Source organism: Aotus nancymaae, unplaced genomic scaffold, assembly GCF_030222135.1.
Source record: "Aotus nancymaae isolate 86718 unplaced genomic scaffold, 86718_ANA_hifiasm-v0.15.2.pri h1tg000016l, whole genome shotgun sequence".
Taxonomy (NCBI): domain Eukaryota; kingdom Metazoa; phylum Chordata; class Mammalia; order Primates; family Aotidae; genus Aotus; species Aotus nancymaae.
This window is the reverse complement of record NW_026988428.1, coordinates 13,461,682-13,488,847: the sequence shown is the minus strand read 5'-3', so window position 1 is coordinate 13,488,847 and position 27,166 is coordinate 13,461,682. Positions and strand designations below refer to the sequence as shown.

The 27,166-nt window shown below is 34.3% G+C and overlaps 1 pseudogene; it reads right to left on the bottom strand.

Moving 5' to 3' along the window:
* LOC135275247 (uncharacterized protein C12orf50 homolog) overlaps window positions 1-27,166 on the bottom strand; it is a 65,942-nt pseudogene that overhangs the window by 4,723 nt on the left and 34,053 nt on the right.

Below are 27,166 nucleotides of genomic sequence, written 5' to 3'. Positions count from 1 at the left end.
CTGCCAGTCCAATGATTTGGAATCCATATTTTTAACAAGTGCTACTAAACTGGGCTTCTTGGAGGCAAATCACAATTATTCCTATCAGTGTCAGGCTGCGATCCAAGAATATTTTAGGGGTTCAATACATAAAATAAGGAACAAAAGAAAGAAGGGAAGGGATCAGGAAGATTCACAAGTCTTCACTGTATCAAGAGAAGTAGTTCATTGAACTGAATGTCAAGGAGAAGCCAAACTAATAAAAAATAATCCAAAACATAACAAAAAGCTGTCAATGCATTATTCCACTATGGGTGAAATTTAAAATGTTATGCTAGTGAATCTTCCAAAAAGGTAGTATATTATTAATTTTAAGACCCAAATTTAAACTAGTGGGAAAGCATATAATGCACTAGGACCTACATCACAGTTCATCGTCAGTTAGTAGAGGATATTGTGTCTTTAATTGTTAGTTCTGAATAATTTTGAAACTTTTTTTTCCTTTCTTTTTAAAAATTCTGTTTTAAATAACCAATACAAATCCATGGCAAGACAAATATATATAAGGCCAAAAAGTGATAGAGCTAATGTCTTACTTGAAGAGGGATCCTCTCTGCACTTCATATTGATATTCTCAGTAGCATTTAATACATGCGTTGTAGGTACTGGTCGGGTAGTTAGGGAATGCTTTGGATGAGCACTGTCCTTGTTATCTTTTAAAGGAAATTAAGAAAATAAAACGTCAATATTAGTTTTTAAAAAAATTTCAGTTGGTATTTCACTATTCAAACATTACATGATGGGAACAGTTCTTTAAAATGATATATATGTTTATTAATTGTGAGGAAAGCATCATTAACATTCCCTAGTTGCCACATGGATTTCCAAATGTCATCAGTAACAAAACAAAACTCTGAAACTATAGCCATTATTTTCAATATGTAAATTTAAAAATGTGGCAATATTTTTAATATCTCCATACAAAAGTTTTAAAAGGTTTTAAATTTTTATGATGAATGGTCCCATTTAAGTTGGGGTTCTGAACATATTTTAAATGTAACAACTTTAACTTGTCATATGCTTTGAAGCAGAACTAACTTCTTGTTACATGCTTTGGAGCAGAACTCCTTGGTAGGGCTTTCCACAATGATGAAAATGTTCTAAATCTGTGCTGTTCAATATGGCAGCCATTAGCCTCCTGTGACTACTGAGTACATGGAATGTGGCTAGTGCCAATGAAAAACTGATTTTTTATTTCATTCAACTTTAACTTAAACAGTCATACATAGCTGGCAGCTACTATATTAGTATAGCTTTAAGAGTTTCTTTGATGGATTGGGCAAAACCTTTCCATCTTTATGTGATAAAATGAGAGAAAGATTTACAATTTTCCGCAGAAATAATTGGATCACTAGTTCCCTTTCTTATGCTTGAGAATATTTAATGGTAGAGATAGTAGATAAAATGGGTTTGCATTTTGATTGAGGGTATGTGAAGCTCCCTAATTACAGGACAGCTGTATTTTTGGTCTGTGACTGAGGGGCACTCAGCAGAGAGACACCACATGGTGGATTCTAAGCACAGTTAAAGGTAGTGTAAAACTATAGTGGATATATTTTATCACATGTCTTGATTATTCACAGACTAGGGTTTGCAACAAGTATAAAATATACAAGTCTTTTCAAGATTAAACTCTTTAAAATTTTCACAATATTTTCTAAGAAAATTCATTTACACTGATATTATACATTAAAGGAATTGGTATTACCATTTAAGAGAGCCAGTAACTTTAGAACTAGCAATACTCCTAGAAATTATACAGTTCAACAGGCTATTTTTCAGATAAGGAAAAATTGTCATGGTCATACAATTATGGACAGAGCCAGGACTGGAACCTTAGAGCTCTTGATTCCTATTCAGTGTATATGTGGATTTATTACCATTCCTCTTATACTGGTTTTTATAACGAGCAACCTTATCTTTAACTCGTCTAGCCAAATTACAAATGAATCAAAATTATATAATAATTCATTACCTTTAGTATTTGAACATTTTGATATGGTGATTTCTTTGTCTTTCATGAAAGCTTCCTTTTTCTTCCTTCCAAGAAACATGTTCCTCTGTGGAACATAACAGTCACCTCCTATGACAAAACCTTACTGTCAGTGGCAATGATGGCAGAAAGTGATACAAACTACCTTTCAATACAGGAATATTTTCTACAACACCCCTTTTGTCCACCTTTGTTTGGACACTTCTCAGTGATACCATACCTGTCTCCATACATTTATATGTTTAGATTAATATATGTGTATCAATATATATGTATATGAATACACAGTATGTAAACTTACATATAAATAATTGCAAGAAAATTCACAGAGTCAACAAAATTTTCCTTAATTTATAATAATCGTTAGTCCCACCCTTTAGAGATACTTAAAGTAAATGTAATTTATCTTCCATATAAAATCTTCAGATATCTTAAAGCAGTTTTCATGTTTCCCCAAGGTCTTCTATTTTCCAGGATAAATATTCATAGTTGCTTTAAATATTACATACAAAATTCCAAATTCCTTTACCGTAAAAGTTACCATTTCTTAGCATAAAATATTTATGTCAGCCGGACGCAGTGGCTCACGCCAATAATCCCAGCACTTTGGGAGGCCAAGGCGGGTAGATCAGGAGGTCAAGAGATCGAGACCATCCTGGTCAACATGGTGAAACCCCGTCTCTACTAAAAATACAAAAAATTAACTGGGCATGGTGGCGCGTGCCTGTAATCCCAGCAACTCAGGAGGCTGAGGCAGGAGAATTGCCTGAACCCAGGAGGCCGAGGTTGCGGTGAGCCGAGATCGCGCCATTGCAGTCCAGCCTGGGTAACAAGAGCGAAACTCCATCTCAAAAAAAAATATATATATATATAAATGTAAATATATATGTATATAAATAAATATATATATATATATTTATGTCAAATAACCTTATTTAAAAATGACACCCAAATGTGAACTAAGTTGTGGAGAAATCAGCGAAACTAGTATAATAATATTTGCCATTCATGGAGTAATTTTCTAGGTATCAGACCCGCTACTGAGTACTTTAAATCTCATTTAATTATCTTTCCATACTACTTCTAATAATCCAATGTGAGTTTACCGTCTAGTGAAAACTCCTAAATTGTTGTGAAACATTTGGCCAAAAAACCCACTATATCTTCCCCTCACAAACTCCATCATGTTGGGTTTCCCCAACTCAAAGAAAAGCCACCATTTAATGTTGTGTAACTAAATGTAAGAAGGTATACTTCTTATTGTTTGAGGTTACCCTGTAAGATATGGTTAATTGTTCCAACAAATTAACTTCCAATTAACTGTAAATTTTATAAATATGTCTACATTCACCCAGTCATTCAATGCATTTAAACATATCATCATTTATTCTACAAGTATTTACTGAGTACACATAATGTGCCAGGCATTCTACTACAGATATTTATCTATAGCGATTGATTATACACAGTTCCTGGCCTCAAGGAGCTTACACAAAACCAGTGATGAAAACGTTAAAAAAAAAAATTTGGTTTCTGCCATGACAAAAATGGCTTTTATCAGAATAACTTTCATCCCAAAATCAATTATGAAATGCCAAAACACACTGATTGGAAAACAACCCAACGCATGCTCGTGTCGTCCCTGAGAGCAATGGAGGGACACAGAGTCAATTGTACGTTCACATTCACCCTGGTTTTCTTCCCTGAAGGCGTTACACTCCACACTCACTACAGATTTCTCACTGAAAGCATGTCTAGTTCATCATGTAAGGAAATAACAGGCAGAAAGTGACACCAAGGAGGTAAAAAACAGCCAAAAGTCTGGGACTGTCTAATTGGCTTGAACTTGAGGGGGGAAATGAAAAAGGAAAAACAACAAAGAAGTTTCCCTGAAATAGGCATAAAACTAAAACTCCCTTTAGGTCATTACCCGACTCCCACATTTTTCATGCACAGAATGGAACCCTAGGAATTAAGCAAAACAGCATCTGGGAGGTTAAAAACTGGTCAGAGATTTCAGCATCTACATACAGCTCGGGAGGTAAAATTTGGCACAGAAGCCTCACCAGAGTAGAGATATCTTGGTGAACACCCCATGTCTCAGTTGATAACCCAGTAAAGCAATGCTGTAGGGGTGAGGGTCATATCCTAGGAATGAGGACTATACCTTCAAAGAAATGAAAAATAATGTATCATCCCTAATAAAGCCCAAAACCAGTCCTTCACACAATTAAGGTGGCCAGCTGATAGTCTAGCTGCCTGCCAGAAGGAAAGTTTCTTTCTTAAAAAACAACATCATTCATACACCATGTAATTTTTATCTATAATGTTCAGTAGCAAATAAAATATCAGAAGGGCATAGTAAGACAGAACAAATGAGCAAAAACCTGAGGAAAATGAGAGATATCCAAGTGTTATCAAACAAGAAGTTGGAAAAAATAACAGGCACATTATCAAAATAGAGAACTGATAGAGAATTTAAGTAGAAAATCAATAAAAAGGTCAAACAAATTTAGAATTTAAAATATGGATTGAAGAGTAGAGAGGAAGAGAATTAGTGAACAGGACAGTAGGTTGGCAGAAAGTATCCAGATTTACCTAGAGAAATCAATAAGAAAAAAAAACACATTTAAGATGGACTAGAGACATAAAAACGCACCAGACAAAAGAGAAAGTCAAAATGGCCAATGAGTTTATGAAAAGGTGCTCAACATTATCAGTCATCAGGGAAATACAAATTAAAACTACAAAGATGTGCCGCTAGCCCCCCACCAGAAAGGCTAAAGTTAAAGGACTGAAAATTCTCATTGTGGGTTAGGATACAGAGCAAGCTTATCTCAAAGAAAAAGAGTGCTTATGGCCTTTAGAAGACATGTGCAAGAAGGAATGTTAACAATAGTCCCACACTGGAAATATTGTTCATCATAATCCCAGTATCGATACTCATGGTGCTTTCGTGTGTTGTTTTTTGTTTGTTTATTTGTTTACAAACGTATAAAGAGTGGTGAAAAGTTTGAGTTGTTAGACCCACACATTTCTAGCTGAGGTCTAACAATGGCAATGCTCAGCATTCTCATTTCAGTTCATACAGAGATGACCAGAGAACGGCTGGAGACAGGAGTGGGCAGCACAGCACCGTGCAAGAAGCTCTGACTCTGGGGAGAGGTGGAAGGGATCTGAATCCAAGTTCTGAGGCTTGTCGGTGGGGGAACCTCAGGAGAGTCACTTAACACTTCTAAACTTTGTTTTCTCTTTTGTAAAATAAAGAAAACAGAATATAGCAGGATGAGTAATTTCTACGATTTAAGATTATAATCTCTGTGAGATGTATGTATATGTGTGTGTGTACGTATTTGCCCAAGGAGCAATGATTCAGTGTTTGCTAATTCAGGGTTCATGTCAGCTTTATGGAACATAGCTACCAGGAATAACAAGAATCAATCGTGTGTGGGTTTGTGTGTGTATCAACTCTGTGTATATGTATAGACTATATACAGAGAAGAAATGCCCATGTTTTCATATATACATACATATATATAGTATACATCTTATATATAGAAATGTGTGTATATATGTGGCATATATCTATCTATCTGTAGATATTTACAGCAATATAAAAAGGCTACTGCTACAATCAACAGAATGGATCAGTCTCATAAAAACAGCATTAAGTAAAAGAATCCAAACTAAAAGAGTTCAAACTGTATACTTCCAGTTATATAAATGCCAAAAAGTGCAAAATTAGCCTATAGTAAGAGTGAGCAGGGTAGTGGTTACCATTGGGAGAAGACTACTGACTTGGAGGGAAGGAGCCATCTGGAGTACCATAAATGTGGTTATAGTGATACATACACACGTAAAATTTTAAGAAGCTATTCACTCCAGATCTGTGAACTTTATTAAAGTGTATAACACATTAAAATAATACTAAGACAATACCTCAAGTATTTTTCTTGAAATTGAACACTAACTCATTAATTATAATTTCAATTTTTGATCACCTTCATTTCAAAGATGTCTTATGAATACAGGGGTCTGAATATGTTTAGATATATCTATCATATACATATACCCAGAAGATTCTTTTATCTAGTGACACAGAGAACAGTATGATGCCTGGAAAATCAATAAGCCTAACTATGCCAGAATCTAGAATGCCAGATGATGGAATTCTTGTAACATCCTTTTGGTATGGTTGTTCAACCAGTTTATGATAGTAATTTATAACAATATTACAGTAATAAACTGGTTGAACAACCACACCAAAAGGATGGTAGATAGACTAATGACTGTATAATGACATTCTCACATTTTCTAACACCCAACAAAGTAGGGAATATATTACTAATGTCACAATGTGAAGGAAAGTTTACTTTTATATGAAATCATTAGTTTATCAATTGTTGAAAATAACTTTTGATTAACAAAAAGGCAATTGGATTTGATAATATTTCAACAAAATGTTCAATTAGAATTGCTCAGGTTACGTGGATCCCACTTATACAGGTTATATAGACAGTGGGAACTCCGATGGGAGAAACTAGCAGTGTTTCTAATTTGCAGCTAAACTGATTACTTCAAGGCAACTAAACGATGCCAGCTAGACTAAAATGCTGCAGATATAAGAAGAAAGAATCAAATTACTTTAGCACCAGAAGAAAAAAGAAAAAAGCATACACAGAAGAAAATGGCTGACACCAGGACAGCAGAAAGTATCACCAATATGCCTAAGATATACTGGTCCTTACTGACACCTGCTCTCAACTCCCTTCCTGATCTTCATGCACATTGTTCCCACCAGCCACACCTTTCAATCTCCCCACAAACTCTCTCTATATTTTTAAAACAAATGCCTGGAATTTTCAGTCAAAGGATTGATTTTCCAACATGTTTATGCTAAAAAGCAGTTCCAAAATATTTAAGCTATAATACACAGTTAGAATGTGATGTGGTGGCACACATGATATATATTTGAATACAGCTGCTTTAAAGCAGACTTACTCAAATAACTTATTAAGTGCCTCTTTCATTTACAGCTCTGTTACAGTATATTACAGCACATACATGACACCTAAATTCATTACAGTCTGGAGTCGAGCCCACACACACACACACACAAACACACACACACCAGGTTTCTCATTGAAATATGGAAAATGGAATGTCTTACACACTGAACACAAATTCACACAAGGTATTTCGTAGAGATTTTAGTCTCTGAAAGCATCTGATTTTGTAACGTACCTCCAACTCCCTCTGTTAAACATGACATGGTCAAAAAAAGAAAAATTAGTTGTAAAAGATAAAATTCAGACATTTATTATGTGGTGATAGATTCAGTCAATCAGTAATAAATTAACTCACCTCCATTTTCAGAAGCAGCAATGTCAGTCCCTGGTTTCCTATGCAATGATGCTTTTATTTCACCTTGTCTTTCATATTGGTTAAATTTTTTCGGAACTGTAAGACTATCTCCTAGAAATAAGAAGAAGAAAAAGTCACTCCAGAAATTATTAGATGCTTAAATAAGAAATTTATGGTAGAATTCATGATGAAAGTAAAAAAGCTTTCAAGTTAATGCGAGTGTTGTTTGATCAGTGATCTAATAAACAATAAATTAATAAATATATGAGTTTTAAATTCTGTAATTGTCAACAAAGAAGTAAGCGAGTATATTCTCCTATTTGGATTATTTATTCAATGGCAATTAAAAAATTTAAGCTATCTAACACTATTGTATGTATTTAGTCAACACTAAACATATGGATATGTTTCTCATATACTGAATTTTGTAATATTGCTTTTGATTTTATCTGTTCACCAGGAACAATCAGATAAAATGTATTAACACTACAAAATGCTAATTGCACTGATAATTAAATAACACTCTCGCCTTTCCTCATGTACTTCTAGATAATTTTCTTCTAAAATAAACAAAAGCAGAATAAAAGAGAGATGACAACCTAATGCAATGTGTGATTATAGATTGAATCCTAGACCAGGGGAAATAAATAATTTTACTATAAAGAACATTAATGGTATAATTGGTAAAATGTATGGGAAAAGAAGGTTGTAAATGATATTGTTATCAGTGGTAATTTTGTGATTTTATATTTATACTACAGTTATGTAAAAGCAAAGCGATATCATTTCTATAACTTATTCTCTTAAACAGTTCAGAAAATTATAATTGTATATTTAGAGAGAGTGAAAATTCAAATATGGTAAAATGCTAACATTTGAAGGAAATCTAGGTGAAGGGTATATAGGAATTAACTGAAGCTATTTAAAAATAAAAGCCTTGAAAGCATAATACAAAGCAAAAGTACATACAATAGTCTTCATAATATGCCATCTTTTTTTTTTTTTTTTTTTTTTGAGACAGAGTTTCGCTCTTGTTACCCAGGCTGGAGTGCAATGGCACGATCTCGGCTCACCGCAACCTCCGTCTTCTGGGTTCAGGCAATTCTCCTGCCTCAGCCTCCTGAGTAGCTGGGACTACAGGCACGCGCCACTATGCCCAGCTAATTTTTTGTATTTTTAGTAGAGACGGGGTTTCACCATGTTGACCAGGATGGTCTTGATCTCTTGACCTCGTGGTCCACCCGCCTCGGCCTCCCAAAGTGCTGGGATTACAGGCTTGAGCCACTGCGCCCGGTCAATATGCCATCTTTAATGTTCATTGTTAACTTATTTTTTTCTTTTGTTTTTATTTCCTTCTGTTTTTTCTCCTCTGAGTAGTGCAGCCTTGCAATCTGTCCTTCCCTATATGGCTCCCAAGTCTTGCAGACTCTTCTCCAACTGATGGTGTGTTGCTGCCACCTACCGCCGCACGTTTGAATAGTTCGCTACAAACAGACTTGCACAGCATCTTGTGGATGTTCATCCACAATAAATCAGATTCTCCAAAAGTAAGCGCCATAAAACACAGAGACGTTGATTTGTCCTCCAGCACAGACCCTGAAATAGTCTTGTCCACAGAAGACTCTCATTCAATGACCAAATAATCTTTGTCCTGCCGCTAGCGTCATTCTGTGATCTCTTCTTCTTGGGCTAGGCTTACTTTTCTATTCAGAAAGAAAAATCTAGACCTCTTTCACAGGGGTGATTTATCTCAAAGACAAATAAAATGGTAAAAGCAAATTATTTACAGGATTACCCCATGGAGTGTGTAGTGTCATTGTGTGTTATGAAGTCTATTCATTCTGTCATTTCTCTAGGATAACATAACCCCATTAATAGCAGCTTTGGGTCATCCAATACAAACACTTTTTTCTAGCTCTCAATTACAATGTATTATTTATCAATTTATTCTTCTGTACATCATACTAAATAATTCAGTCTATCACACCAAGTATCTCTTATATATCACTATGAATGCTACCTTTTCATTTCTTACCGTTTTGCAATTCACTGCCATTTTCCAACGTCTTTTCTGACTCTTTCTCTGATATACGGGCCACACTTTTCGAGGATGAAATACCTGGAGAAGTATGAAATCTGTATTATTCTCCTAATCGACCATAACAAAAGTAATAGTATATTGATCACATCAAATATTATAAAGTACAAAAAATGTTTGATTTCTTACCAGATTTATGACACATCTCCACAATTGCTCTTATTTCTTCAATTTCTTCAGGAGTCCTTGTCCATAAACTAGAAGCATCTATAGGATACATTTTTCTAGTTAAATTTTCCCAAAGCCAAATAAGCTGAAAATTTTTAAACTAGAAAGAAAAACCCCAAATACTGTTTTCATGGATAGATTATGTTTTTATATGTTTAAAGTCAATAATTTTACATACTAGTAATAGTTTCAAGTTGCTACATTTTAAGTATTAAAGAGGATGAGTCAAGAGAAAAGAAAGGACTATGTATTATGTACTTTGAAATGAGATGCTGAATGTATAGACTCAATGTTGAGATGGTGTATGTTTATTTGGAGGTTGATGTAGGCATGAGAGACATGGAGCTGCAGCACACAGAAACAGTAATAAGTAGCTCTGTGTATTCCTAAGCACAGAAACTATGGTGGCCTGTGACCCACAGAAGGACACATTCCAGCACAAAGACAGAGTGAGAGTTTATTTTTCTTCATGTTTATCTTGTATATACACACTTTCTGGCACCACTGTTCTGGGTTGATATGGGAGGCAAAGGATGAACTAAACTGCAAAAACCTGGGTTCTAAACCTGTTCATACTCTTGTGAAGATGACCTAGAATAATGCAGATGACAGTGCTTTATAGATTATTAACTATTACATAGATCTCTGCAACTCAAGGATTAAATGTGAAGCTAATATATTATTAATACATATGTATATAAATAGAAACATGTGCATCAATGTGGTTTAGAAACAATTTATATAAAAAATGGAACTTATTAGTATCTCTCTCTATATACTAATATATACACCTGTATATATTTAAGCATCAGATATGTCTCCCAACCATCACACAACAAAAATTTTCCAACCCAAATGATCTTAAATATGTTAGAGATAGAACAAATTAGAACATAACGAATTAAAATTGTTTAATACAATTCAAGTAATGTTCTCAGCAAAATCTGCCTTATATATTTCATCATAAACCTCTATAGTTAAACATATATGTAGAAAATGTCGCGAGGTTTCTGAATGCGCATTATAAACCTGAGAAAAGGTCTACTAACCATTTTGTTTATCTATTTCCTCTTCTTCCTCAAAATTGGTTTTTAAAACTAAAGGACCGTGGATGGGTCGTGATATATTGTCCTGAGGTTTCAAAGGTTTCTGATTCTGGGTCTGGAGTGGAATTCCTTCCAGACTTTCTTTCTGTAGTGTCATATCTGCAGAGAAAATGCAACATTTTAGTCCATTAAAGATAAATGTGATGATAAGTATATTCAATAATCAATCACTGCCCTCCTAATTAACTATATATTATTTTACAACATGTATAATAGTAATGCATTAATAGATTGTGTTTCTACGCATTAGCAATGAACAAACTGAAAATGAAATGAAAAATAATCCCACTTACAATAGCATCAAAGAGGAAAAATATTTAGGAATTAATTTTAAGATGTGCAAAATTTATATTCTGAAAAGATTGTTGAAAGAAGAAAAAAATGTTGTTGAAGGAAGTTCCAGAAATGTTGAAATGGAAAAATATCCTTGTGTATGGATTGATTTGTTGTTGGTATGGCAATATTTTCCAAATTAATCTATGGGTTCAATACAACCCTTATCAAAATCCCAACAGACTTCTTTGCAAAAATTGACAAGCTGATTCTAAAATTTATATGGACATTACTACAAAACTAAAGTAATCAAGACTATCCGAACTAGCATAAAAACAAAAATAGATCTACGTATCATTGGAATAGAATTGCAAGACCAGCAATAAACCTTTATATGAATCAATTTATGCTCAATTGGTTTTCATCAAGGGTACATAGACCATTCAATGGAGAAAGAATAGTATTTTCAACAAATGGTGCTGGGACAACTACATAGCCACATGCAAAGTAATTAAGTTGCACAACTTCATCACATTATAAACAAAAATTAATGCAAAGTGGATCTAAGAACAAAATCCAGGAGCTGAAGCTATAAAACTCTTGGAAGAATCCTTAGGTTATACAAAGCTTTCTTAGATATGACATCAAAAGGATAAGCAATCATTGAAAAATAGCCAGCCCCCTGGCACATGGAGGTGAGCCACGAGAGCACCTGTCAACAAGGCCTAGATTTTGCTGAAAAGCAGAAAAGCAGTTCCCAGCCCTCTCAGCCAGAGAGTGAAGAGACACTCAGAACCCCAAGGTGATGCAGAAAGTAAGATCCAGCCTGGGCAACATGGCAAAACCCTATCTCTACAAAAAATACAGAAGTTAGTCAGGTGTGATGGTGCACACCTGTAGTCCCAACCACTCAGAAGGCTGAGGTGGAAGCATCACTTGAACCCCAGAGGTTGAAGTTGCACTTAGCCAAGATCATCCCACTGCACTCTAGCCTGAGCAACAGAGCAAGACTCTGTTTCAAAACAAAACCAAAACCAAATGAGATATCACTTCATACTACAGTGATTGCAATTAGTACTTTTTTTTTTATTAAAAAGACAATAACAAGTGTTGACAAGGATGTGAAGAAACTGGAATCTTCATACATTGCAGTTGGGAATGTAAAATGTTGCAACTACTTTAGAAAACAATTTGACAGTTCCTCAAAAGGCTGAACATGGAGTCATCATAAGTCCCATCTATTCCATTTTCAGCTACATACAAAGGGGTGTAAAAATATATGTCCATATTGTACAAATGTTCATTTGTACACAAATGTTTATATCAACGTTATTTATAACAGTCAAAAAGTGGAAACAACCTAAATTTCCATTCTCTGATAAATGGATAGATAAAATGTGGCATATTCAGACAATGGAGTGCTATTAGGCTATAAAAAGTAATAGAGTACTGCTGCATGTGAGAGCATGGATGAATTTTGAAAACACACTAAGTGAAAGAAGTAATTCACAAAACAATAATGTATGATTCCATTTATATAACATAACAAAAATCTATTTGTAGAAACAAGAAGGAAATTAGTGACCGTGTAGGTTTCAGGAGTTGGGAAGAAATGAGGAGTAACTCTTAACGGGTGTGGATTTCTTTTTTGGAGTGATCCAATGTTCCAAAATGGAATATTGTTCTTTGATCCATTTTGAGTTAATTTTTGTAATGTGATGCAGTTGTGCTACTTAATTACTTTGCATGTAGCTATCTAGTTGTCTTCGCACCATTTGTTGAAAATACCATTATTTTCCCCATTGAATGGCCTATGTACTCCTGTTGGAAATCAATTGAACATAAACTGATTCATATAAAAGTTTATTTCTTGTCTTATAATCCTGTCCCAATGGCATATAGATCCATTTTTATGCCAGTGAAAATAGTCTTGATTACTTCAGTTTTGTGGTAACTTGTAGATTTTGAAATCAGGAAGTGTAAGTCCTCCAAATTTGGTTTCCATTTTCATCATTTTTTTCACTATTCTGGACCCCTTAAATTTCCATATAAATTTTAGAATCAGCTTCTCAGTTTCTGAAAATAAGTCCATTGGGATTTTGATAAGGTCTGCATTGAACCTATGGATCAATTTGGAGAACACTGGCATATCGACTACAAAGTCAATCTATGAACAAGCATAGCTACATTTTTCAAGGTTTTCTTTAATTTCTTTCAACAATCTTTTGTAGTTTTCAGAATACGAACTTTGCACATCTTATGTTAAGTTAATTTATCAGTATTTTTTCCTTTTCGAAGCTATTATAAGTGGGATTTTTTCATTTTATTTTCAGTTTGTCCATTGCTACTGTAAAGAGACACAATCCATTATTGTATATTATTATTGCACCCTGCAAAGTTGCTAAACTTATTTTTAATAATTTTTAGATTTGCAGAATTTTTAAATAAAAGATCATGCTGTATCCAAATAGAGACAATGTTGCATCTTTCTTTCCAATCCGGAAGCCTTTTAACTGATTATATTGCAACAATTCCCTGTCTTGACTATAAATGATAATGATGAGCATCCTTGTCTTTTTCCCGATCTTAGGGGTAAGCTTTCAGTATTTCAGCGAGTACGATGTCAGCTGTGGATTTTAAGTTTTTTTCTGTTTCTAGTTTGTGGAATATTTTGTGTAATGTATGTGTGTCAACTTTTATCAACTGCTTTTTATTCATCTGTTAAGATGATCGTGTGTCTTTTACTCTTTATTATATTATCATGGTTTATTATTATTATTATTATTAAGGAAATTTATTTTGGGAAGTTAAATTAACCTTGTTTCTGGGTTAATCTCACTTGGTTATGGAATATAATCCCATTTTAAAGCTGTCAGATTTAGTGTAATTGAATTTTGTTGAGTATTTTTCAGTGACTGTATTCATAGAAAAAGCTGGGTCGGTAGTTTTCTTGTAATGTCTACGAACATCTCGTAGACATGAGTTGGAAAGCATTCCTTCATCTTTTGCATTTTTGAAAGAATTTGTGACAAATTGGTACTAATTCTTCTTTAAATTTTTGTTATAATTCAATATTGAAGCCATCTGAGCCCGATTTTAATTGTGGCAATGTTTTTAAATACTTAATCAATCTCTTTATTCCTATAGAGGTATTCAAATATTTTCTTTTTTTCTAGAGTCAGTGTTGGTAGTTTGTGTCTTCTAGAAAGGTTTCTATTTTATCTAAGTTATCTAATTTGTTGAAATATAGTTGTCCACAGTATTGCCTCTTAATTCTTTTTATTTTCATAGTATTAGGAGTGATGTCTCATCTTTCATTCCTGATTTTAGTCATTTCAGCCTATCTCTCCTTTTCTTGGTCAGTCAAGTTAAAGATTTTTAATTTTCCTGATTTTATCAAAGAACCAACTTTTGCTTTCCCTGACTTTCTCTATTGGTTTTCTTTATTTATATTCTCTAGTTCATTAATTTCTGCTTTAGTTTTTATTATATGCTTCATTCTATTTGCTTTGGGTTTAATTTGCTCTTCTTTTCCAGTGTCTTAAGGTATAAGGCTAGGTTATCGATTTGAGATTTTTTAAAAATATATAGGAATCTACAACTTATAAATATTCTCCTAAGCACTGCTTTACTTACCTGCCATGAGTTTTGGTATGCTTTGTTTTACTTTTATTAAACACAAAGTATTGACTAATTGCCCTTGTAATTTTCTTGTGATATCTTGGTTATTTACATGTGTATTATTTAATTTCCACATATTGATGATTTTCGCAATTTTTTTCTCTCTACATTTGAAACCATTATATTCAGAAAACATACACTGCACAATTTCCATCATTTTAAATTTATCTGGGTTTCTCTTATCACCTAGACTGTGATCTATACTGGAAAATATTTCTAGTGCACTAGAGAAAAACATCTATTTCACAACTGTTAAATGGAATGTTTTGCTGAAGTATCTTAGGTCTAGTTCCTTTACAGTTGTCCAAATCTTTTATTTTCTTGTTTACAATTGTTTGCATGGTATATATTTTCTATTCTTTTAGTTTCAGCTAATTGTTTCTGTTGAATTTAAAAGAGTGTTTTCTGTAGACAGCATATAGTTTTATCTTCATTTTTATTCTCACAATCTCTGCCTTTTGATTACATTTTTTAATCCATTCACAATTAATGTTATTGATATAGTTGGATTCAGGTACACGATTTTACCTTGTTTTCTATATGTCTAATGTCTTTGTTGTTCTGCTGTTTCTCTTTCTTTTACACTGATGAATATTTTCTAGTATAATATTTAATTCCTTTAATCATTCCTCATTTTTCATAGTATTTTTTCATTTGCTCTATGGCTTACTAAATATTTCTGAACATCAAAATCTATTTCATATTTATACTAATTGAATTCCAGTGATATATAAGAGGTTTCTCCTATATAGGTCTATTCCCACTTCCTCCTTTCTGTGCTATTATTGTTACATACGTCACATTTCTATGCATGACAAACCCAATAACACATTGTTATATTTATTAATTAAGATAATTGTATGTCTTTAAGGAGATGAGAGGAAAAAAGGTAAAGTATGTTTCTATAGTTTGTTCTATAAATAGAGACTAATCATGTTTTTATTTATAATTTCTAATTCTTTTCACCTGTTCCTATGGATTTGTGTTACTATCTGGTGTCATTTCTTTGCCATCATACAGTTTTGCTTCCATCTGCCTCCTTTGTGTGACTATTGTTGAATATATTACATTTCTAAGTATTACTGGCTTAAAAAATATAATTTTATATATTGTTTTACAAACTTTTAAAACAGAGTATAGAAGGAAGAGAAATAGGCCCTTATGATAGTTTTATAGTTACACAACTACCTTGATCAGCATACTTTGTTTCTTCATGTGGATTTGAAATACTGACTCAGGTCACTTGCTTTCCACCTGAAAATTCTACTTTAGTATTTAAGGTATGCATACTGGCAACAACAAATTCTCTGTTTTTGTTTTCCGGAAATGTTTTCATTTTGCCTTTAATTTTGAAATACAGCATTTAAAACTGGTTTTCTGGACAAAGATTCTTGGTTGACCCTTTTTTTTCTTTTGGCCTACAGTGAAAACTGCCTATATTGTTTCTGATGATAAGGTAGCTGTTAATCATACTGTGGTTCTATTTTATGTAACAAAACATTTTTATCTTGTTGTTTTCCAGAATTTGCCTTTATCACTGGTATTTATCATATTTAACATGATGTGTCTGGATGCAGATATATTTGTGTATATCCAACTTAGAGTTTGTTGAGCTTCTTGTATATGCACATTAACTTTTAACCAAATTTGAGGAATTTCAGCCATTAGTTTTTCCTTCCTTACATTTTGGTAAAATGCCTCATATTTCTCTTAGGCTCTGTTCATCTTTCTTTCTTTTTTTCTTGGTTTTTCGGATTGCATAATTTCTGTTGATTTATATTCAAATTTACTGGTTCTTTCTCTTGCAGTTCTCAAATCTACCCTTGAGCTCTTATACTATATTTTTCCATTTCAGTTATTGTGTGCTCAACTCCAAAATTTCAGTTCGTTAGGGTTTTTTCATGGTTTTTACCCATTAATAGTCTCTACTTGTTAAAATGTTCAATGAGCATTGTCTGCTCATGAACGCTTTTCAAAGAAGACATATACACAGGCAACAAGCATGTGAAAAAATGCTCAACATCACTAATCATTAGAGAAATGCAACGCAAAGCCACAATGAGATACTATCTCACACTAATCAGAATGGCTACTATTAAAAACCAAAAAATAACAGATGCTGGCAAGGCTGCAGAAAAAAGGCAATGTTTATACACTACTGGTCAGAATGTAAATCAGTTCAGCCATTGTGGAGAGCAGTTTGGCAATTTCTCGAAGAACTTAAAACAGAAATACAATTTGACCCAGCAATTCCATTATTGGGTATATACAGTCTACTGTGAAGACACATGCATGCGTATGTTCATCAAAGTGCTATTCACAATAGCAAAGACACAGAGTCAACCTAAAGGCCCATCGATGGTAGGCCGGATAAAGAAAATGAGGCATATATCCACTATGAAATACTACACAACCATAAAAAAGAATGAGATCATGTCCTTGGCAGCAACACGAATGGAGCTGGAGGCCATTTTCCTAAGGGAATTGACACAGGAATCGAAAACCAACATTGCACCTTCTCACTTCCAAGTAGGAGCTAAACATTGAGTACACATGGACACAAAGAAGGGAAGAACGGCCACTGGAGCCTACTCAAGTGCGGAAGATGAGAGGAGGGTAAAGATTGAAAACTACCTATCAAGTACTATGCTTATGACCTAGGTGACAAAATAATACATACATCAAACCCCAGGACATGCAGTTTATCTTTAGAACAAACCTGTATAAACAAACCTGTACCCCTGAAGCCAAAATAAAAGTTGAAAAAAAAATCGATGCACAGTTGAACATCACATTCCTCTCACAGGAGGTATTCTATGGCCTTCTGTGTTTCTATAAGTGAATTATACATTTCTGTTTTTTTGCATGTATCATAATCTTTTACTGAAAACTCAACATTTGTGACAATATATTGTAGTAACTCTGAATATTGATCTCTCGCCTTAACCTGAAGCTTGTTGCTGTTTGCTTTTTAATTTTTGAGTGACTTTGCTGAAATACTTGAGTAAAATCTATTTTCTCCCACAATATGCAGCCTCTGTTGTCATTCCTCAGAGGATGTAGCCTTGGCATGTCCACAGTAAACAGGGATAACAAGGGCTTTAGCAGGGTTCATTTTGCCCCTTGCCCTATTTTCTCCGCTAAGTTGTCCACCTCTACTGGTATCACACTGAGATATTAGCTTCCATACATTGCTAGCTTAATGCTCTGTTGTGTCATCAATGTATAGGGCATAAATTGCTCCACGGTTTAACCTGAGCAAATTCTGACTCCTTCAGAGAGCTAAGCTTGGAGGCCAATCTTCCAAGTTTGTTCCGATCCCAAAAGAGCTATTTTTAATTGTCTCTTTACCAGGTTGTCTTTGGTAAACTTCTAGCTGGTTTGCAGTTTAGTTTGCTCCTCTCTCAGAGAGACTAGCCTCCTCTTAATTACTTATCTCGAATCACCACTGTTTTCAGAGCATCCATAATTTTAAACTTCCCCACACTATGTTCTATTTCAAATAAATTTGGTTTTTCTTTGGAGCGCTTCAGAGTTTTCTACTCTCTACCTGCACAAAATCTCAGTGCTAATGCTAAGAGCAGGGATAGTCACTAAATTCTTTTGGAGTGACACCCCTGTTTTACAATTGGGGCATGAAGCAGAGGTGCTAATTTCTGGTCTTTATGACTTGTGCCTCCTGGCATGGGACCTCCACCCATGCTCCATCTGAGGCAAAGGTAATTGGGGTCCAATGATTCCTAGTCTGCTGCATGTGAGATAGAACTTTTGCTTTATGCATGGGGCTGGTGAAAACAAGATTCAAATCTCTTGGAACTTTTGCTTTATCAAGGGGCTTAATGAAAACAAGATTCAGGCCTGAAAAATAGAGCTCTAGCAACATGGAGTTGGGAACTGGGGAGGATAAGAAACGTTAGCAGCTTTCTTCCCCCCCAGACACATACTATAGTTCTTGACTAGAATCTAGACATAGAAAGAGCTCTATGTTCTTGGCTCCATCCATTCAGAGTAGAGCTTCCGTCACACTAAACTGAGAGGTGGTGAAAGGAGTGGGTCGTGGTTCCAATACAACAGACTTACCATTTCTACTGGCTTTAATTAAGATTATCGTTCTTGTATTTTTAAAGTAGATGATAAGTATCAAATAATTATAAGATGTCATTAGACAAATTCATAATAAGAATGAGAAAACTTTTACCTTTAACGTCAGTATTGAAACAATGTTGAAAATTACACCCTTTGCAACTATTTAAACTTATCATTTGAAAGTTTAATGAAAAACGTCTTAGTGGATATTTCCTCACAAATAAAGACCATTGTTCATCACACCTTTCTATTACATGTGTTTAAATACACATCAGAGGGAGAAAGAGATACGATGGGAAAGAGCACATTTAGTTAACAGAAACTACACAATTAGAAATATGGAATAAATAATTCAAGTAACCAAGTAATGCAGTAAAACTTCAGACACTGGTAAGTTTACCTCTCTGCAATGATTAAAACAAAAGTGTGCTGAATTTGACAGATATTATTATATCTTTGTTAATTAGAGTAAATTTCCTATGAGATCACAAATACCAATGGTCTTTGCATTTTAAGAAACTACTATAATGCACTTTCCATGAATTTATACATAGATAATTTTTGTCACCTTGATTTTTCTACCCAAAGCATAGCTTCATGTCACTAAGATCAACTTTGATGTGATCACATGTATTTCACATAACTCTTTTGAAAACTATATTTTTAACAAATATTGTATAGTAATTATGATTTTGGCTTGTTCTTTAACATATATTTTTTGCTCTCATTTTAGGTCAAGTATATCAGGGCATTTTTTAGGGAATCACCTTTTTCCCATTTTCAATCTACTTAATGTGAGTAACGACGACCCCCGGGACCCAAAGATTAGCTAATCCCCTAGCTTGAACAACTATTAAGGATGAGCATGTTTTCTACATCGTTAGATGAGGTTCAATACTCAGGCTTTAGCTGAATAAGAAAGACTTATTTCTTCTGATGTTAATTGAGAATGATGATGCTAATGAAAAGACTGATTACTCACTCTTTGCCAAGAATTCTAAACTATTGAGTATTTATCTGTTAAACGTCTAAAACCCAGTGACAGATACTATTACTATCTCTACATACAGATGAAGAAATTGGCCCACAGAGATATTAAGTTGTCCATGTTTATAGTGGCAAACATGTGGTAGGTTGATGTTTCAAGCTAATCTGAGCTAGAGCTACTATTCTTAATCTAAGCCTATTCTGCTCCAAAATCTAGGTCTGGAGCTTCTGGAGTAACTGCAGTATATGGAGAAGGACAACTGGCTAAGAGCCAAGAGTTGGTGAAGGAAATATGGATCCAGCCAGGTCTGGGGTCAGCTCTGTCCCTAATCTCTTCAATTATATTAGCCAAGAATTCCAGTTTTCCCATGAATAAAATTGAGTTGGGTTTCTCTCCTTAAAACCAGTAATGTACTGGAGTGGGCTCAGATAAGCATGTGAGAACTGACACATTTTCAGGAATTTTGCAAGTGTACTGATGTCACATTTATAGCTTGAAATTGGCTGTAGAGAAACTATTTGCTTTACGCTAATTGTCAAATGTGAAAAACCAGAGCGATTTTGTTTTGGATTTTTTCCAGTTGGTTTTTCTGGGGGAGGGGAGCGAGGTGGGGGAAAAGAGCCAGTTGTTAAAACATTTAGCACTACTCCATCGTTTATGACCAAGACAGTCTCTACAAGAACTTACAATAGACTATCATATCACATCAGATCATGCCAGGGCATTTCATTCATGAACATCTACTTTACACGCTTTCTCAATTTTCAAAACAAATTCTGTTTTTTGAAAACAGATGTCATCAACATTATCATCATAATGCAGTATTTCCTACTCCTATAAATACTTCCATAGCTAGAACACACATGCAATACAAAACAAGTAGGTTAAAAGAAACTTTTGTATAAACAAATTATTTATAACCAAACAAGTTGTTTTTATTTAGATTCACTAGGAATTGGGCACTGTCCTTCTCTTGTCCTTCAAAGAGTACAAGAAATGCTAACTTTTGTAAAATTCACAGAGCGGAGGTTCTTCACAAAGCATTTTTCTTCCCCTTTCACTAGTTCCTTAAGGGCACCTGCATGGAATTGTTTGCTTAGGGCATTAGGGCAAATCTATACAATGCTTGTGTAGATTTTACAATAACTAATTGATCTTTGTAGTATTTTTGCAAAAAAAAATATTTTAATCTAAACGTAATTAGGAGGAAACAAATGAACAAATCACCTTAGAAGATATCCTACAAAACAACTGGCTTGAACTCTTAAAATTTATATGACATGGGGCATGTGCAGTGGTTCATGCCTGTAATCCTAGCACTTTAGGAGGCCAAGGTGAGAGAATTGCTTGATCCCAGGAGTTTGAGACCAGCCTAGATAACATGGTGAGATCCCATCTCTACCCAAAATGACAAAATTAGTTGGTCATTGTGGCATGAGCCTGTGGTCCCAGTTACTCAGGAGGCTGAGGTGAGAGGGTCACCTGGGCCCAGGATGTCAAGGATGCAGTAAGCTGTGTTCACACCACTGCACTCCAGCCTGGGCAACAGAGCAAGATTCTGTCTCTAAAAAGACACATGTATAGGACAAGGATGGAAAAAAAATCCTGGGAAATTTTTAAAGAGATATAAGATTTTTAAAAAGAGATTAAATAGAGACATGACAACCAATTGCAATGAATGATGCTTAATTGGAAATTGGATGAGAAAAAAAACCAACAATTTTACGGCTGTCGTACCCAACGTTTGGTCCCAAGAACCTACGAGCTTATTATAAATTCAGAACCTCAGCCTCCAACCCAGATTTACCGAATTAGACTACAATTTAAACAAGATTGTCAGGTGATTTCGGTGCATACTACATTTTGTGGAAGCATTGCTATTACAAGCATTATCAGACAAGTAGAAAATTTTGATACAGATTGAATATTAGGCATTGTTGATTCTATCAATTCTATCAACATTGATAGAATTCTCTATATATGATAGTCATGTGTGATTATATCGGAGAATGCCCTTGAACTTAGAAGGTACATGCTGAAGTATTTAGCAATGAAGTGTGAGAATATTGGCAACTAACTCCCAAATGGTTCCAAAAAACAAAAATAAAGAAATACGTATTTGTACATTTTATGCAGATATATAAATACAATCAAGGAAAAAGAGAAAGTAAACATGACAAAATGTTAATTGGTGAATATAGGTGAAGAACGCATGGCTGTTCACTGAACTATTCTTGTAAATTAAAGAATAGTAAACTATCTTGTAAGTTAAAAAATGTCTCAGAAAGTTGGGGAGGAAACAAAAGTATAATGAAGCATCAGTTTCACTGGTGGTCTAAGTGGTGACTGAGAACTGTTTTGGTTTTTGGTGGTTGTTGTTTTAAGCTCACCAGTTAATTCTAATGTGGAGCCAGAATCGAGAGCATGGGGCTGAGACAAACATCAGATGGGGTACCTGGGCTTCTGAGCTTCATGTAATGTAAGGGAACATGTTTCAGAAAAGAGGGAAATATATATTGAGAAAGAGAAAAGAAACCTTATTTAATGGAAGTACACATAACTCAGAAGTGCTATAATATCTCACTCTATACTGTAAATTAAAAGGGAAAGGGAGTCTTCTACTAAATATGAAGAACTTTAATAGCTTTGAAAAGAAGTCTATGGGGTAGGATGGGATAGAATTAGGCCCTCAGAAGGCAGAAGCCAGATCAGGAGGTCTGATGCATGGTCATTCAAATGACAAAAAGCACTGGAGTATACTTTAAATGTCATGTCTAATTTTTTTGTGAGACGCTTTTAGAGTCAGACAGAACTATGTTTAAAGTCAGAAACTGCCACTTATGAGAAGTTTTATATTGCCTAAGATATTTGGCCTCTACACCTCATTTTCTTTATCTGTTAAGCCAGGAGACTATACCTATTTGGCCAGTTTTTATGATGATTAAATAAAATTAGGCATGAAAAGTGCTGAGTATAGCACTGCCATATGGAGCACGCTTAACAGATTATTCTAGCCCTAACACTGGGTATGTGATTTTCTGATTTCTTATAACTCCACTTCGTTTTGTAAAAGCCATAATGAAACTGCAAGTTTACACGGTCCTATAAAGCAAGTTGTGGAGGTCTTAAACATGACTAACAAATGTTAAGCCTGAAGAACGAATATTTGAGTTCCTGCTTTTATTTTTTTGTAGGTTTGGATACTCTTTGGTCCTTGGATGAGAATGGATGCAGTATGTAGTCAGGATAAAGAATCTCCCAACCAACACAAATTATCCCAGGGGCTACCATTCGGTGTGCTGTGGCATTTCCTTAAGCCCTCTCTTTCTTCCCCAGAGAGGAAAGAACTAAGTTGAAGAACTTTTACCCTTATAACCATTATAAATTGTCTTCTTCTTTTCTGAAATATACACACACGCAAATTAGCCTGTGTGTACTGACTCAAATATTCAAGTAAAATATTTATTAAGCTATTTAAAAACAATTTATTAGCAAGTGGCTTTTCAAGACTTCAAATAAAAGGCAGGTCATAAATACATAGGCTAGACATTCTAAAGAAAGCTGACCAAAGTTTCGTTTAAAGTGGCCAAATCAGTTGTCAGAGGCATCACTGGACACTGACTGAGAATAAATAATTATCAAATGATTCCATTCAATTGTTCACTACAGAATAAAATGGCAAATAGCCAAGAAAAGATGAGCAATTTCCATGTTCAAGCTAGCTACTGTGTTTGGAACAAAATTTTCTTCAGCAAATTTAAGAACAAATAAAAAACAGTTTGTCTAAGAGAGTACACTAACCTCTAATGTATACCATAGGAGAAAGAAGAAGTGCCTACCAGGCTTGCAAAGAAAACATCAATTGTACTCAGAAAATGTCTAGGGAATTCTTATGGTAAATATAAATAAAATTATGTTTTCTTAGCATTCTCAATTGGTTTAGCAGCTGTTGGCTTTTAAACTTAGAGATAATAACCAGAGGGATTATGTTGTCTTTCAAAATTCCATGGTTTAGAAACATGTAAAGAAAATATCTTGGATGTCCTGTCAGCCTGTACCAGCCAATTTGTCTATGGTAGATATAGCAGAGCCTTAACGTCTTGTGTTAAGACACAGTTTAATGTATTTGCTTTGTAGCACAGCCAAAAATTCATCTAACATATTACATACTTGCTGCAATTACTGTTTGGTGCCCAGGAGAGAACTGTATAAAAACCTTTTCTGGTAACAACGTAAAAATAGGCAAAGAGGAACACAGCAAAACAGTCAAATTAAATTACTAGTAGACATGATAACTACTAAACTCCAAGTAATTAAATGTGCATATATATCTTGACATTTTTATTTATCTTCATGTTTTCTAAAATATTCCTTGCACTTAAAAACTTATTCATTTTCAGAATTGCATAATACATTAAAACCACTTATAAATAGTTACCTGGATATATCTTTTCACGTTTTGAATATGTTTTTGAAGAAGGAATTCGTTTTGGCCAGGCTGAACCATTATATGATGTTGATATATGTTTGTCTGAGGGAAAAAAATCCAGGATTAAATATTTTAGAACTTTAAAATCATATTCCAAGGGTGTTTCAAAGTTATAAACATCTCGGGGTGAAGCTATTCTCTAAGGAATTTATTTTACCATTTCAAAGCTAAGGCATCAGGGATACAAGTGAGTTTATTAAGACAATTTAAGTTATAAGTGAACATGGTTACAGATTATTAATTGGCTGTTCAGTGCTTCAAATAAAGGTAAGATACAGGAGAGTATGATATCTAAATGTAATAAAAATGTTCACTGCATGGCTTAATCATAGTTTTACATAAGTTCTGCTAGTGTCTGTTAGAGCTTTTATTTAAAAACTGTGAAACTCTGAGGTACAGCCCAAGTCCTGTGTCCTTCCATGAAGTGACTTCCATGGTTGCACTAAGTAGCATGATGAAGTAGTGAACTCACTATCCCAGACAGCCAAAGCATTTATATCCTGACCTGGTCCTTCAATACTTATTTTTCTCTGACATAGCTACATTTCTAATACTATCTAACAATGTTATATTTGTGTTTTCAAATATTACTATGCAGCTGTATTCTCAAACATGATCCACAATACCAATAATTTGCTTTTCTCTTGTGTTGACATTTGCGCTAATGGTGCAAAAGAAATACAGAGTATAAACTCTGGCACCTTCATACAAATCTAGACATTGACAACTGTTCTAGTACTCATTGTATTCTTCACAGCCATCCACTTGCAGTTAAACAATAATAACAATAAATAAAATAATAATAATAAATAAAATTAAAAGCCTGTTTCACCTAAGAATATCCTGATTTACATATACACATTCCTATATCGTTCTAAAGAAAAGAGAAAAATAACTCAAATAATGCAAATGTCTATTTAAATTGTATAAGAAACACCTACTATGTACCCATAAACAACATGTTTATATACACCTACTACGTACCCACAAACACAAAATGTTTATGGGTACATAGTAAGTGTATATAAACATTTTGTGTGGGTACATAGTAGGTGTATATAAACATTTTGTTTGTGGGTACATGGTAGGTGTATATATTTCTTAAATTATAAAAGAAACTAAGAAAGATATAGTCTTATGCTTCCAAAAGTACAAAATATTCAGAACTCCACTAATCAGACCATGAACAAGGAAAAATACAAACATGAAATCATACAGAATTGAGCAGCAGTTTGTTAAGTTGAAAGAAATGAAACTCAACTTCAAAAGAGCAAAATCCATCTGAGAAACAGGAAGAAAAAGAGATTTGGTTCTCTTCTCCCTGGTAGCCTTGTACTTCCAGACATATACTATGACTCTGCCTATTACATGATGAAATGACTTAGAAGCAATCTATACATGGTGAGAGGGATAAGAGGTTGTCAAAAATATGGCAGTTAATCCCCAAACTAACCCTTTCAGAAAATAATCATGAAGGCCTACAGAAATGGCAAGGCACTAGTCTGACAGTGATAACTGAACAATGTAGTTAATGGAACAAGAAAATGTCAGCCATTTAAAAACAATCCTCCAGAGTGGCATGAAGCTGTCCAGGGGGAACAAAGTACAGTGCTCTGATAAAAGAAGAAGAAAAACCCTCTAGGGAGGTGCAATGTGAAGTCATTGCACTCACAACGTGAGTTTTCTTCCACATCCCTTAAATCACGTGCAGGAGTGCACATGGAAGAAATCTTCTCACTAGTTTCTATGGTGGTGATGGCCAGGAAAAAGAAGAGGGGAGTAGGTAGCAGTGAAGATTAGCCAAGCCATCAGAAAATTCCATGGGAATGCCAACCACAGACAAAAGTAAACCACATCAAGAAAGGACCTCTCACCTGGACTGACGTTGGGTTTGGGTTCCTTGTTAACATGGACTTCATTGTAGGACCCCTGTGTGGGCCTGCTGCGGGGAGGTGCATTCAACGAGACACTCCTGACGGCATCTCTTTCAACGTGAACATAAGATGCGTTCTCAGTATTTCGATTTTTATTATTGCGATGGTAACTCATTTTATTTTGGGGACCTGGGGTCTGTGCTGCTGTAACGAAAGGCAGGAGGGAGTGAGGAATAAAACACAGGCTGGTTTCACACCCATAAATAACATATTGCACTGTAAGTGCTTGATGGCATAATGGAAGCCAAAATAATGAAGTTTAGAGTTGAGTTGACACCTAAAGTAACATCTATGTCACATGACACTAATTTGTTTTTCAGGTAGAAGATATTTGATATTTACTCTCCTTTAAAATTACAATTTAGAAATATCAAATATATGAACACTTTACCTCTCTGCATTCCAGAGCCAGGAAAGTTCTTTGGTTCGTCATAAATCCATTTTGTTTTTTTCACACCTTTAAAATGAGGGTTCCTCGGCTGGACATCGTTCACTTAGAAAAGATACAAATTTTACAGTTTTTTTAAGAGATGCTTTTATCTTTGAAATTACTGTGGGTGATAATTACATATCTGTGCATTCACATGTCAAGCAAGAGTAAAAAATAAATGTACTACCCTAATACTTTACTTTTTAGAAAAAAAGGTGATTTATTTTTAAGTGCCAAAAACATCTATCTTGGAAGTAGATTGATGAGATAACCTTCAATAAGTAGCTTTCCTCAAAGAAAAATACTTTTCTCCAAACGAATGTGTGGATTCTTTTAAAGGAACATAAAATTGCATTCAAAATATAATTATAAATATCATGATAATGCTATTATTAAGTAGTTTTAGAATCATTATTTTCAACATGAATCTTTTTGTACTTTTTAGCCAAAACTACTACTTCTTAAGAAGTTGGATTAACATGAAATACTTTCAGTGAATTTTACCTTATTCTTTTAA